The sequence below is a fragment of the Lissotriton helveticus genome, chromosome 5_1, assembly GCF_964261635.1.
Source record: "Lissotriton helveticus chromosome 5_1, aLisHel1.1, whole genome shotgun sequence".
NCBI lineage: Eukaryota > Metazoa > Chordata > Amphibia > Caudata > Salamandridae > Lissotriton > Lissotriton helveticus.
In genome coordinates this window covers 1667029410-1667043341 of record NC_136065.1, presented here as the reverse complement: position 1 = coordinate 1667043341, position 13932 = coordinate 1667029410, and positions in this window count along the sequence as shown.

Sequence of the window (13932 nt, the reverse complement as noted above, 5' to 3'; positions counted from 1 at the left end):
TTGTCGCAGCGATGCAACACTTGTCATGAATGAGGCCCAGGAATGCACCCTATCTTATTGATGGTGCTCATTCCTTCCCTGTAGTTTTGTCGCAGGGCAGGGCATCAACATTCCTTGCAGCGCTGCCGAGCACCAAAACCTTCTGAAATGAGGCTCCAAATGTTTGCACCATTTTTGAGGCCAGCTATTTTCTGGTCTTAAAAAACATTTTTTGGGGTTTTGCACCATACAAGGGATTTCTTGTAAATATCGCAAAGTGGGGTTAGCAGCAGTTTTTTACACGGGAATGCCTACCTTGCATCTCATTTTCATTAACTCCCGCTAACAGAAGTGGCGATATTAAAAATTCACGTTTTTGCCTGAAAACTGCCGCCAAATGAGGTTAGTGGCAACCTGTAACTAAGACGATAAAAAAAAGCAGCCGTAATGTCAAAATATTGGCTCTACGGCGGCGTTAACTTCTTGTACATATGCCCCAAAGTGTCACACATAATGCCTTAAATGTAACACTTAAGATCACTGAAAAGCTGGAAATGTCACACATAGGCGAAATGAAAACCTGGCAGCTAGGCTACTGGATGGAGCTCGTTGCGAAGGGTGCTGTCCCGCTGCGGAAGCAGGTTTCCAATCATTCCTGCTGGCAGTGTTATGAGGTTGCTGGCCAAAAGGGCACTGCGCACAAAACATCAGATTGTCTTTCAGGGGCCAGTGGAGGGAGCGCAGCTTCCTGACCCGCACTGCCTGTATGTACCCTCAGTTTGCCTCATCTGCCTACATCCCCAGAGTCCTTGGCATAGATGAAAGACTACATTGGGACAACTGCTTCAGCTATTCTTTCTGAAAACGTATCTTAATGGCTGCCTCCCTTTCCAAGATTATGATTAGCATAAAAGAGAATCCCTCCGCCATGCTTAAAATGATGGATACATTCTTAGTATGCACTACAGCAGTCTGTCTGTGAAAGAGAGGATGTGTGTGAAGAGCTCTCTAATTTGCTTTCCAATGGCATACTTTATTCTCAGTTAAGTCAATTATGTATAAGTAACACTCAAACACCTCTGTAAAGCAGAATGTATCAACAGCCATGTATGTAGCGACACCAAGACCATTATTGCCTTCATCCTCTGTCTGACTCTGTACTGTCTGTAAAAATCTTTTCTCCTAATAAAATCTTTTGAAAGAAAAAAAGAAAAAAAGAAAAAAAAGAAATACCGGATTTATCCTTGTAGTGCTAATGTTGCACTTTACCAAATTATAAACTAGAAGGGAAGATATTTCGTATTCTTAGTGTGTTTGTGTGAGCTTGCATGTGTACGTTTGTACATGTTTGCTATTGTGTGTGTGGTGTGCTTGTGTGTTTGTAATTTTACCTGAGTGCGCGCATGTGTGTTTGTGTGTGACTTGAGCATGCATGTGTGTTTGTGCATGTTTTCTCATGTGTGTGCGGTGTGCTTGTGTGTTTGTAATTTCACCTGAGTGTGCGCTTGTGTGTTTGTACGTGACTGGATCTTGCATGTGTGTTTGTGCATGTTTGCTTATGTGTGTGGTGTGATTGTGCATTTGTAATTTCACTTGAGTGTGCACATGTGTGATTGTGTGTGTGTGAGCTTGCATTGTACGTTTGTACATGTTTGCTTATGTGTGTGGTGTGCTTGTGTGTTTGTAATTTCAACTGCGTGTGCACGTGTTTGTGAGTTAGCGTGCATGTGTGCGTTTGTGCATGTTTGCTTATGTTTGTGGTGTGCTTGTGTGTTTGTAATTTCACCTGGTTGTGTGTGCGTGTGTTTGTGTGAGTGTGTGTTTGTGTATGTGTGGTGTGTGTATTCAGTGACTCTGGGTTGAGTGATTGTCCTCACTCCCCTGGTGTGGCGGTCTTGGGTGTGCAGAGGTGCTGGGAGTGTCCATGTCTGGGAGCGTTGCTTCTGTCTTCGTCAGAGTGGGTCGGTAGTTGGGGCGCTCGCTGTGGTGGGCCGTGCGTTGTGTGTCACTTGTTAAGCCGTCTGCTGTCTAGAGTACGGGAGTTAAGTACTTGAAGTGCAGGTGGCTGTCAGGTGCTTGCTGGTTATCTGACTTGAAGAGTTAGATCTAACAAGCAACTGTTGCAGACGAGAAGCGTCTTTGTGTTATGAAGTGCTGCTCAAGAGGCTGCCGGGAACAGACGTCCAAGGTGTGGCATTCTGTGGTCTCTGCAGAGGAGCCCGGGGCTGGCGTTTTCTGTCCGAGGTGCGTCGGGTGCCACCCACTGCTGGTCGCTGAAGCTGCAGTGCCATGAAGCTGCCTGTCATTAGAGTGCGAAAGCTGGCATGGCCGATATCGGCATAATTAATAGAAAAGCCAGTGAGGATTCAATTGCGCTAACGAGGATATTCAGTGTGCGGGGGAGGGTGCTGTCAGGAGCAGCATGGAGAGGTCAGAGAGTTATGACTAATCTCATTTGAAGCATAGGGGTCAATTCACCCAAATGCCTGGGGTAGCTGAAGGGACATCGCACATCCTTTGGCCTTTACTTTGACTCTCACACACATGCCTAAACATACACACACATTCACGCACTCCCTCTCAGGTAAACACACTCACCTGCAAGAATGCATAAAGCATTCCTTTAAAAGCAACGTTTGCGTACCTTAGCTGTCGGATATTCCTGCTCCTTAAACTCAATTTTTTATTGCACTAATAGTGAATAATATTATTCACTATTTGTGTAACCAAAAAAATGACAGAAAACCAGGAAAATGGAGCTCCAAACTACGTCCAATAGAACAAACTGCTCCTGTGTTCCTTGGTGTGGCTGGGTCCAAACTGGGCTGGTGTAGTGAGCAGAACGATGGATATCACCCAGATCTATTTATTGGGGTGAATGTTTGATTCAGCATTGCAACACTTTTTGTCCTAAGTGGGACGGGTATTCCCAGACGTGGGTCCCTTGCTTGCTATTCCACTAGATTCAAGCTAGCCTGGATGATGCAGTGGCGTAGTTGGGGGGATGGGTGGGGCGGTGCTCAATGCATTTGCAAACAAAGGAAACTCACCAGCACCTCCATCCCCCCCTCCCCCCCCCCCCCCGCTGAGACTGCCACGGCCGATGAGGGGTCCCAGGATGCTTGTTTCTGGTCCAGGAAGGAACTGGCTTGGCAGTTTGGACTGGACTGTTCCCATGAGGTTCAGGGTCAAGAGACTGATTTCCATATGGCTGGGGCCAAACTAGGGTGGTGTACTGAGCAAAAGAACAATGGATTTAACCTATATCTCTTGATTGGGGGTGAATGTTTGATTCATTCAGCATTCTGTCCATCATTTGTTGCCACAGCATGCTCCTGTGTTCCAGGCACTGATTTTGAGTTTGAAGAGGCCGTGCAGTGCTTTAGCTTCAAGAATGCAGAGCAGCACTATACCTCTTTTGGTAAGCTAAGCACTATCTCCCAGTATGAGAGTGCTGGCCTGGCCAGAAACTGTTACTGTATTTCTCTCTATCTCGTTCCTGGAGATAGCTTGATCAGGCCAGGTGTCTACTTTTGGCGTGGGCTTTGAACCTGGCTAAAGTGATGCAGTATTTTTTTTTCTAACACTGTGGTTGTATTGGTGAGAACAGTCCAGCCCAAACTGCCAAGCCAGGATTTCTTGGTTGCTGGCTCGCGGTCCGTTTGTTGGGCCAATTTAAAACTACAAAGCTAAATTGTGCTAGGAATTGTGTGGGAATCTTTTATTCTGTGATATACTGTGTTTTTAAAAATCATATCGAATCCCGTGGGGCATTGAAATTGATCGCCTACACTGCCTGACACCTTCCTAGCGGCCTTAGCCAATCAGCTCGAGCGGGGCGGAGCTCAGAGGCTTGGTCAGACCTCAAAAGGAGGAAGTACGCGAGGGGCCAGCCACTACTTGGTTGCTGTCGCGCGGTCCGTTTGTTGGGCCAATTTAAAACTAGAAAGCTAAATTGTGCTAGGAATTGTGTGGGAATCTTTTATTCTGTGATATACTGTGTTTTTAAAAATCATATCGAATCGCGTGGGGCATTGAAATTAATCGCCTACACTGCCTGACACCCTCCTAGCGGCCTTAGCCAATCAGCTCGAGCGGGGCGGAGCTCAGAGGCAGGGTCAGTACACATATAAATGTGCATAGGCACGCGGGAGCGCAGCGGACGCGCGCAGCAGGCGCGCCGGCGGCGCGCCAAAGGCAAGCCCGTCTGCGCCCGCCCGGGCCCAGGAGCCACAAACCCTGGCTTATTGCTCTGAAGAGCTTAGATCCCTTGAGCACCATAATTCTGGGCTTCCATCGGACACTCTGGACCGGATTAGGATGCATGGCATCTCGCATGATAACGCAGTTTATCCTGCCCCTCCCCAACAAATTATGAAGTCACCGATAAAACCTACGTCAACTTCCTTGCGGGCTATGTATCTTAACACCCGCTCAATGGTGAGGCATCAACTAGATATTTTCTTATTGTTAACGTCAGCTAAACCAGACATCCTTCTGCTTTCTGAGACTTGGCTCACCCCTGATTCCACCCCTGACATTTTAGCCGCCCTTCCGGCTGACTATTACATCTTTTCAGTCAACAGGCCTGCGGGGAAACCGGGAGGGGGAGTCGCGGCTATTATAAATAAAAGCTATAAGTTCAATAAATTGAACTCGTTGACCCTTCCCGGGGTCGAGAATATGGTTATCAACTTCGACACAAATTCAGGATCCTTGGCGCTAGTACTCATTTATCGTCCTCCCCAGTCCATGCCTTCTTTTCCCCTTTCTCTTAGCGAACAGATAGCCAATCTTGCTATGAATCACACCAGAGTCATGCTTATAGGAGATTTGAATTACTGGTTTAACGATGTTGGTGGCGGGACCCAGTCGGCAGAACTGTCTGAAATACTCACCAACTTAAACTTGGTCCAACATATCTTGGCCCCTACACACATAAAAGGCCATATCCTGGACCAATTATGGTTGCACAATGTTGAACTGTCATCCCGGTTGATCTCTCCGTGCATTTGGTCGGATCACCACTTAATTGAATTCACAGGTACCTTCAATGGGAGGGCTAAGCTATCAAAGATTGCAGGAGGTAAGACAAGAAATTGGAAATCGCTCGCCTTCCAGGATTTCATGGCCACTTTAACCAGCTCCCTCCCCTCTGCTGACATTAATAATAATGTTGACTCTATGGAAAAGGGCATCTCAATAACTGGCTATTAGCGGCTAGTGACATCCATCATGCCCCCCTCGTCAATTTTCCCCGGGCGAGACAGGCCGTAGCCCATAAATGGTTTACTGCGGACCTTAAATGGAAAAAATTATCTCTACGCCAGTCAGAAAGGAAGTGGAGGCGCAGCTATGCCAGTGACGAAAGATTACTTTATCTCACTGCCCGCAGGGATTATAAGAATGCCCTACTGGCTGCAAAGACCTCCTATTTCTCCACAAAGGTACTCGCTGCTTCTAACAAATCCAGAGAAATCTTTAGGATTGTTAATGACCTTAGTAGCGAAGATAGAATTACTCCCTGTTTGGTTCATACACAAGAGCGGTGTAACGCACTGAACAATTTCTTTGTGGAGAAAATTGAGACCATTAGGGCTAGTATCCCTCTGGCAGCTCAGGAGGAACCCCCCGGGGCCAACCCTGATAATCCATTTGTCTTAAATCAACTCGTGGAAATTGACTCTGTCACCTTACTCGAACTAATGTCTCGAGTTAAGTCGGGGTCCCCCAATGACTGTTGTCCCCCTACTATTTTGAAGGAAGTCTTTTCGGCCTTACCATACAGTCTCTTACCCCTCCTCAATGAATCTCTAAGCAAAGGGGAAGTGCCTATTGCTTTCAAAAAGGCCATGTTAGTTCCCCTGCTCAAGAAACCAGGAGTGGATCCTTCCGTCGCTGCTAACTACCGCCCGATTTCACTCCTCCCCTACCTTTCAAAGATATTGGAGGCTCATGTGGCTAGATGCTTGTCAAAGTTCATTGAAAATTCCAACTATCTTGAACCAAACCAAGCTGGCTTTCGGCCCGCCCACTCTACAGAATCGGTAATTTTGGCGGTGATGAACACACACTGAGAGCCAATGCTGATAAGGGCATCCCGCAGGCACTTGTACTGCTTGATCTGTCGGCTGCGTTTGACACGGTCAACCATAACATCCTAATGCACCGTGTCGAACAAGCGGGGATCCGGGGAACAGCCTATGAGTGGATAGAATCCTTTTTGACATTTAGAACCCAGGCGGTACATCTTGGGAGCTATACGGCCCCTAACCTGGCTACCTCATGTGGAGTTCCCCAGGGCTCATCCCTGTCTCCACTGTTGTTCAATCTGTACATCCGCCCCCTGATCCACTCACTCAAGGCCAGGAACGCAATTGTATTCAACTACGCTGATGACCTTCAGCTGGTTTTCAAGTTGGACTCCCAAAATGCAGCTGCTGAATTCCAGGACACATTGCTGCATATCCAAGGTTGGATGGACCAGAACCAATTAAAGCTCAACCCAGGGAAAACCGAATTGGTTCTGCCGGGGAAGAGTCTCACTAGTTGGGGACCTCACTTCTGGCCGGCTGCCTTAGGCCCCCCCCCCCCCTGTCCCGTCCCTGTCCGTGAAAAGCCTGGGAGTAACAATAGACTCTGATCTTTCCTTGAAGGGTCATGTGGGCACGGTTATCTCTTCTTCTTCGTTCCAACTTCGAAAAATAAGAAAGATCTCCCATCTGTTATCTCACCAAGCCTTGATTCAGGTGGTGATTGCGCTGGTACTCTCCCGCCTAGATTTCTCCAACTCTCTTTATACTGGCCTTCCTCTCGGTCTGGTAAATCTCCTACAAATTAATCAAAATCAAGCGGCGAGACTGATTTATAAGCAGCCAAGATGGCAGTCTGCCAGGATGTTGCTGCGCACTCTACACTGGCTACCTATGGCGCAAAGCTCTGCATTCAAATCGGGCTGTATAATCTTTAAGGCTTTACACTGCACTAGTCCCAGATTTCTTAACAGCCTAATCTCGAAACATGTCCCTACTCGCAATCTTCGTTCCGCCCATCTTCATCTTTTGTCCATTCCGTCGATCAAACTAAGACGTCAAGGTGGGCGTAGGTTTGCCTATTTGGCCCCTAGACTCTGGAACTCATTTCCTCTATCAGTTAGGAATTGTGATAGCCTTTTAGCATTCAGGAAAGCCTTAAAAACCTGGCTTTTCGGACAAACTGTCTAATCCGGCCCCTGCAGCAGCTCATGTAGGAACAGCGCCAAGAGACCTATGGTGTAAGTGCGCTTTACAAATCCCCTAACATAGAACACATAGAACATAGAAACAAGCATCCTGGGACCCTTCATCGGCCGTGGCAGTCTCAGCGAGGGGGGAGGTGAAACAAGCATCCTGGGACGGATTTCGGGGTAATACCCCTAATCAGCCAGGCTAGCTTTAATCCAGTGGCAAAGTGAGCTAGGGACCCACGTCTCGGCATACCACGCCAACACAGGGCAAACAAAGTAAGAACAAGAAGATGATAGACAGAGCGCTGAAACTTTTCAGACACTCAACCCTGTTCACATATCTAAGTTTAATCCATCATTGTTCTTTAGCTCACTTCTCTACCAGTACTGGGTCTGAACTGGGGTGGCGAAGTGAGGTAAAGATCGATGATGGATTCAACTCAGATCTGTGACTGGAAGTGAGTGTCTGAAAAGTTTCAGCGCTTCATCCCTCATCTCATTGTGTTTGCTTTGTTCCCCCTAAATTGGCAGGGTATGCCCAGACGTAGGTCCCTTGGTCTCTTTGCCACTGGATTAAAGCTAGCCTGGCTGATGAAAAGTGTTACCCTGAAACCGGTCCCAGGATGCTTGCTTCCGGTCCAGGGAAGACCTGGCTTGGCAGTTCAGGCTTCACTGTTCCTCTGAGAAAGAGGGTCAAGACTGATTTGCATACAGCTGGTTCTGAACTGTGGTAGCAAAGTAAGCTAAAGACCGATGATGGATTCAACACAGATCTGTGACTGGGGGTGAGTGTCTGAAAAGTTTCAGCGTTCCGTCCATCATCTCTTTGTGTTTGTTTTATTTGCCCTAAGTTGTCAGAGAATGCCCAGACGTGGGTCCCTTTCTCACTTTGCCACTGGACTCAAGCTAGCCTGCCTGATGAGGGGAGTTACCCCGAAACATGTCCCAGGATCCTTGTTTCCTGTCCAGGGAAGACCTGGCTTGGCAGTTCAGGCTGGACTGTTCCCATGAGGAACAGGGTCAAGACTCATTTGCATATGGCTGGGTCTGAACTGAGGTGGTGAAGTGAGTTAAAGAACAATGATGGATTCAACCCAGATCCGTGATTGGGGGCGAGTGTCTGAAAAGTTTCAGTGCTCCGTCCATCATCTCTTTGAGCTTGCTTTGTTCAGCCAAAGTTGGCAGGGTATACCCAAACGTGGGTTTCTTGCTCACTTGACCACTGGATTCAAGCTAGCCTGGCTGATGATCGATGTTACCCTGAAACAGGTCCCAGGATGCTGATTTTTGGTCCAGGCAATACCTGGCTTGGCAGTTTGTGCTGGAATGTTCCCATGAGGAGCAGGGTTAAGATTGATTTGCATATGGTTGGGTCTGCACTGGGGTGGCGAAGTGAGCGAAAGAAGACAATAGATTTAACCCAGATCTGTGACTGGGGGTGAGTGTCGAAAAGTTTCAGCACTCCGTCCATCATCTTTGTGTTTGCTGTGTTCTCACACTTGCCCTTCTTGTGTGGAACCACCTCCTTGCTTGGAAGTAGAAAAGTGACTTTTGATGGAACTTTGACCTCGGTCTAACCTGCTTTGCGTCACGTGCCTTGTTGATATACTAGTTAATGAGAAGAACATACTGACCTAAATGTCATTGGTGGTGGGGGTTTGTGGTGTGCTATGTAATAAATTCTAGAATCCTGTCCAAGAAATGAGTGTGGCCGTCAAGTTCGTCTGTGGAATGGTGAACTATTTCCTTGCAGAAATGAGACTATGGATGATTGAAAAAGAGCTCTCGTATGACTACCATTAAGGTCCTGTGAAGCTATGTGTTATATGTCGAGGAACATTATTGAGGATATAAAATGTCACATTGTATTCTGTTTTGTATTAACATTGTGGTTATAACTGCTAAAAGCACGCTAAAGCCTTAGCATTATTGCACATTTCCATTTATTTTAAATGCACTGCGATTTTGTTATTCTATGTTAAACTCGTTCTGAAGTTGCCAAAACAAAGCAAGAAATGCAGATATTAGTTAGTCAATGTTGGAATTGGCCCTTTTTGCAGGGTCAACCCAGAACTTTTTTGCCTTCCTCCTCTATTGTTTCTGACCTGTTTTTGGTGCATTTATGACTCTGGGCACTGTATCTCTGCCTGCTGATCAGTGCTAAAGTGCATGTGCTCTCTCTTGTAAACTTGGTAAGATTGGTCTACATCTGTTTAGCATATTTAATTTACCTATTAGTTTCTTGTACAGTGGTATCCCATATACCCAGGGCCAGTAAATTAAATGCTACTGATGGGCTTGCAGATCTGCTTGCGCCAACCACCTCAGTGGCCTTTCAAACCTGTCTCACTGCAGGGCCTATGCGTGCCGCGACATGGCATATAAAGTGCGTGCTGCGTCTACAACTTCTCTTTTACTACATATCAGTCACCCCTAAGGTAGGCCCTAGCTAGCCCTATGGGTAGGGTGTGGTGAAGGTAAAAGGTAGTATTGGTTGCACCAATACTGCTGTGTGGGTGTCCCCTTGGGCACAGGCTCGATGTGCAGCTTTAACACTGCCAAAACCTATGTACAATAAAGTTTATAATCCAGTTTCTTCAATAATGCATTTTATTGAAATTCTTTGATTTTAATCATCAATTCATTATTCATCCAGAATATAAGCTCCAAAATGAGTTCTCAATTGTGTACATCCATTAACTCAATCCCAATGCTATTCGGCATTTGCCTTCATCACGGGTAATCTGTCAAGAAATAATATATATCACTATTAAGCATATCACTCCCTAGTAGTATACCATTCATCATTAGATACGAGACTTAAACAACTAATAAACAACTACTAAAACAATGCGTCAAACAGTTAATCCAATAGTGCATAATAAAATGTGGCAGTGTGGTATAACATTAATAGCATATTCCTTTAGTCAGCATCACTTTAAACTTCTGCCAGGTAATTAATGCCCTATATTATACGTGGAAAATCGATATGCAAATTAAACATTGCTCAAGTTACATAAATTCAAATGTTCATATACCCTGAAGTTAAAACTGTGGTTACTTTCATACGGAGAGTTGTAAACATCAATTGCGTATGCATTCTAAACAACTTGATACATGAGACTTTGCTTGCCAATCTACATTCATATAGCAGCGCTTTGCTAATTGTAGTTTTACGCCATTGAATAGACAGTGTTTCTGTCGCGTGTTTAAATAAACGCCTTGAAAGGTCAAAGAAGCCCCCATGTAGCGTCTATCGCATTCTATGCATTTAATCTCAGCCCTTTATAGTTACACGTTATTAAGCGATAGATATGTCTACTCGCGGGTGCTAAGAATTGGCTACCATGTAACGTTCTCGATGCCGGGTTTAAAAAAAAAAAAAGTTTACCCTGCATGTTCAAAAACACCGCTTACCGTTAATCGGAACTCGAGTGCTTCGCTTGAAAGTTCTGGGGCATTCCACCATTGCTTTTGCGGGCGGTTTGTGTGATGCATATAACCACGTGTACAATGGGCAGAGTTACGTGCAAGTATCGAGAATGCTTAAAGCAACAGGTTATCATTGTCACTCAATGGACGCTAATTAAAGTTACATTCGGTGTGAATGACACTCACTGCCTTAGTTCAAACATTATGAGATAAACCCTGTTACCTCAAGTATAATGTGAATCACGAAAGGCGCCTGTCCAACAGACTAAACCTCCACTTAATTATTTCCTTCAAATGTCTGAAAACAATACATGAATAGATAGTATACAATAGTTCAATCACAAATAACACCCAAATTCAGTGTGATCATTAAGCCCATTAGGCTTGAGTGTCTGTAGAAAATAAATCCAGTGATTTTCACGTTTCAACAGCATTTTCCTATTGTCTTTTTCTTCACTTTTTTCTACTTTTTCCAAAACACACGCTTTAATTTGGCTGATTTGATGTTTAGCTTCAATGAAGTGAGCCGCTACTACTGATTTAATGGCTTTTGTCCTGATATTACTCTTGTGTTCATTGAGTCTTGTTTTGAACGGAACATCATTTGTTCCCACAGCACACACGAACCATTTGGAGTTAAACATCAGTTTTTTTAAGTTAATAAGAAAATTACGATTGAAACATTTTTTTGAAAGCATAGTAATTGAACCAAGGATTAGTGAAAGTGACGCTGTGAAAGGATTATCCACGACAAGTACATATATGGCCCCAGCGAGTCAAACAACGCTTGATCTATTTGAACAGCTAGTAAAACAAGACCTATCAAAGATCAATTATTCTAAACCTAAGAGAGAACGGAATTTAACCAACAAGTAATTCTCAGCTTTACAAAACATTGCCAACGACACGAGGATAGTATGTCAAAAAGCCGATACGGGTGGAGCCCTTGTCATTCTAAACAGGTCTTACTATAGAGAACAAACATTACTACACCTCCAGGATGAAAATATCTACATGCGGTTGGAACATAATCCCACGATGGAGATTCAGGAGACATTACTCAAAATAGTGGAGAATGCTGTAGGGAATGGCACGATCAACATCAAAGTGAAGAGATTTCTAACAACTCAATATGCAAAGAGCCCGCATTTGTATATGACACCTAAAATTCATAAGAACCTCAGAAAGCCTCCCTTTCGTCCAATAGTGTCAACATGTGGAAGTTTACATGAACCAGTGGGTAAACTACTCGATAAATATCTACAACCATTTGTTCAGAAAATGGGATCATTTACCAAAGATACTACTGATTTTCTCAATAAATTGGCTGACTGGAAATGCGAAGAAGGACAAAGCATATTGATGTGCAGCATTGATGTACAGGCTCTGTACACCTCAATACCACACTCCTTGGGTATTGAAGCGGTAGAAAAAGCATTGCTTGAAATGGATTATGTAGAGTCAATGAAGATATTTTTGCTAGAACTACTCACATTTACATTGATGCACAGCTACTTCAGATGGGAAGATCAATAGTTCTTACAAAAGAGTGGAACGTCTATGGGTAATTGTATGGGGCCCACCTACGCGAATATCTTTATGCATGAATTCGAGAATACCCACATCATGACAAATCCAAAATGGCAGAACAATCTAGGTTTATACCTTCGTTACATCGACGCCATTTTTATCTTATGGAAAAGTGGAGAAGATGAACTCACAAACAACATGAAGGAGCTTAATGTCATAGAGGAACGTATTCAATTCACTTTTGAAATTCAACGTGAGAGCATTAATTACCTGGATGTAACGATTGTCAACAAAGACAGTAAGTTTGAGACAACATTGTTTACAAAACCGACGGACAGGAACAACATGTTAGCCTACCAGAGTTTCCACCCATTGGCACTAAGACAACATTTACCTTTCTCCAAAATACTAAGGGTTAAAAGGATCGTCTCAGACCCGATGGAATATGAACACCAAACACAAAAAATGGCACAGAAATTCAAGGATAGAGGGTACCGTGGCTATATCATTGAACAAGCCAACAATCGAGTTAAAATGAAAGACAGAAAACAACTACTACAAGCCACAAGAACACACAAAGAACCTAAAATCACATGTGTGAGCACATATTAAATAGTCACCAAACAATTTAAAACCATTATCAAAAAACATTGGTTGTTACTACAAGTTGAACCTGATTTTAACAAAATTTTCCAAGACGTCCCTATATTTGCATTCAGCAGAGCCAAAAATCTGGGTGAGATCATCAAAACACCTTCGACGATATCACAAGTTGAGAATTATAAAGGTACTATTCCATGTTGGAATTGCAATAATTGCAACAATATTCAACAGGGGAACAGCATTACCCACCCCATGCGGGGCAATCGAATTAAACTGAGAGTGTATGCTACTTGTGATACCACTAATATAATATACATGATCAAATGCCCTTGCGGGAAACTTTACATAGGACAGACTGAAAGGAAATTCAAAACAAGACTCAATGAACACAAGAGTAATATCAGGACAAAATCCATTAAATCAGTAGTAGCGGCTCACTTCATTGAATCTAAACATCAAATCAGCCAAATTAAAGCGTGTGTTTTGAAAAAAGTAGAAAAAAGTGATGAAAAAGACAATAAGAAAATGCTGTTGAAACGTGAAAATCACTGCATTTATTTTCTACAGACACTCAAGCCTAATGAGCTTAATGATCGCACTGAATTTGGGTGTTATTTGTGATTGAACTATTGTATACTATCTATTCATGTATTGTTTTCAGACATTTGAAGGAAATAATTAAGTGGAGGTTTATTCTGTTGGACAGGCGCCTTTCGTGATTCACATTACACTTGAGGTAACAGGGTTTATCTCATAATGTTTGAACTAAGGCAGTGAGTGGCATTCACACCGAATGTAACTTTATTTGGCGTCCATTGAGTGACAATGATAACCTGTTGCTTTAAGCATTCTCGATACTTGCACAAAACTCCGCCCATTATACACGTGGTTATATGCATCACACAAACCGCTGGCAAAAGCAATGGCGGAATGTTTTTTTAAACACGCGACAGAAAACACTGTCTATTCAATGGCGTAAAACAATTAGCAAAGCGCTGCTATATGAATGTAGATTGGCAAGCAAAGTCTCGTGTATCAAGTTGTTTAGAATGCATACGCAATTGATGTTTACAACTCTCCGTATGAAAGTAACCTCAGTTTTAACTTCAGGGTATATGAACATTCGAATTAATGTAACTTGAGCAATGTTTAATTTGCATATC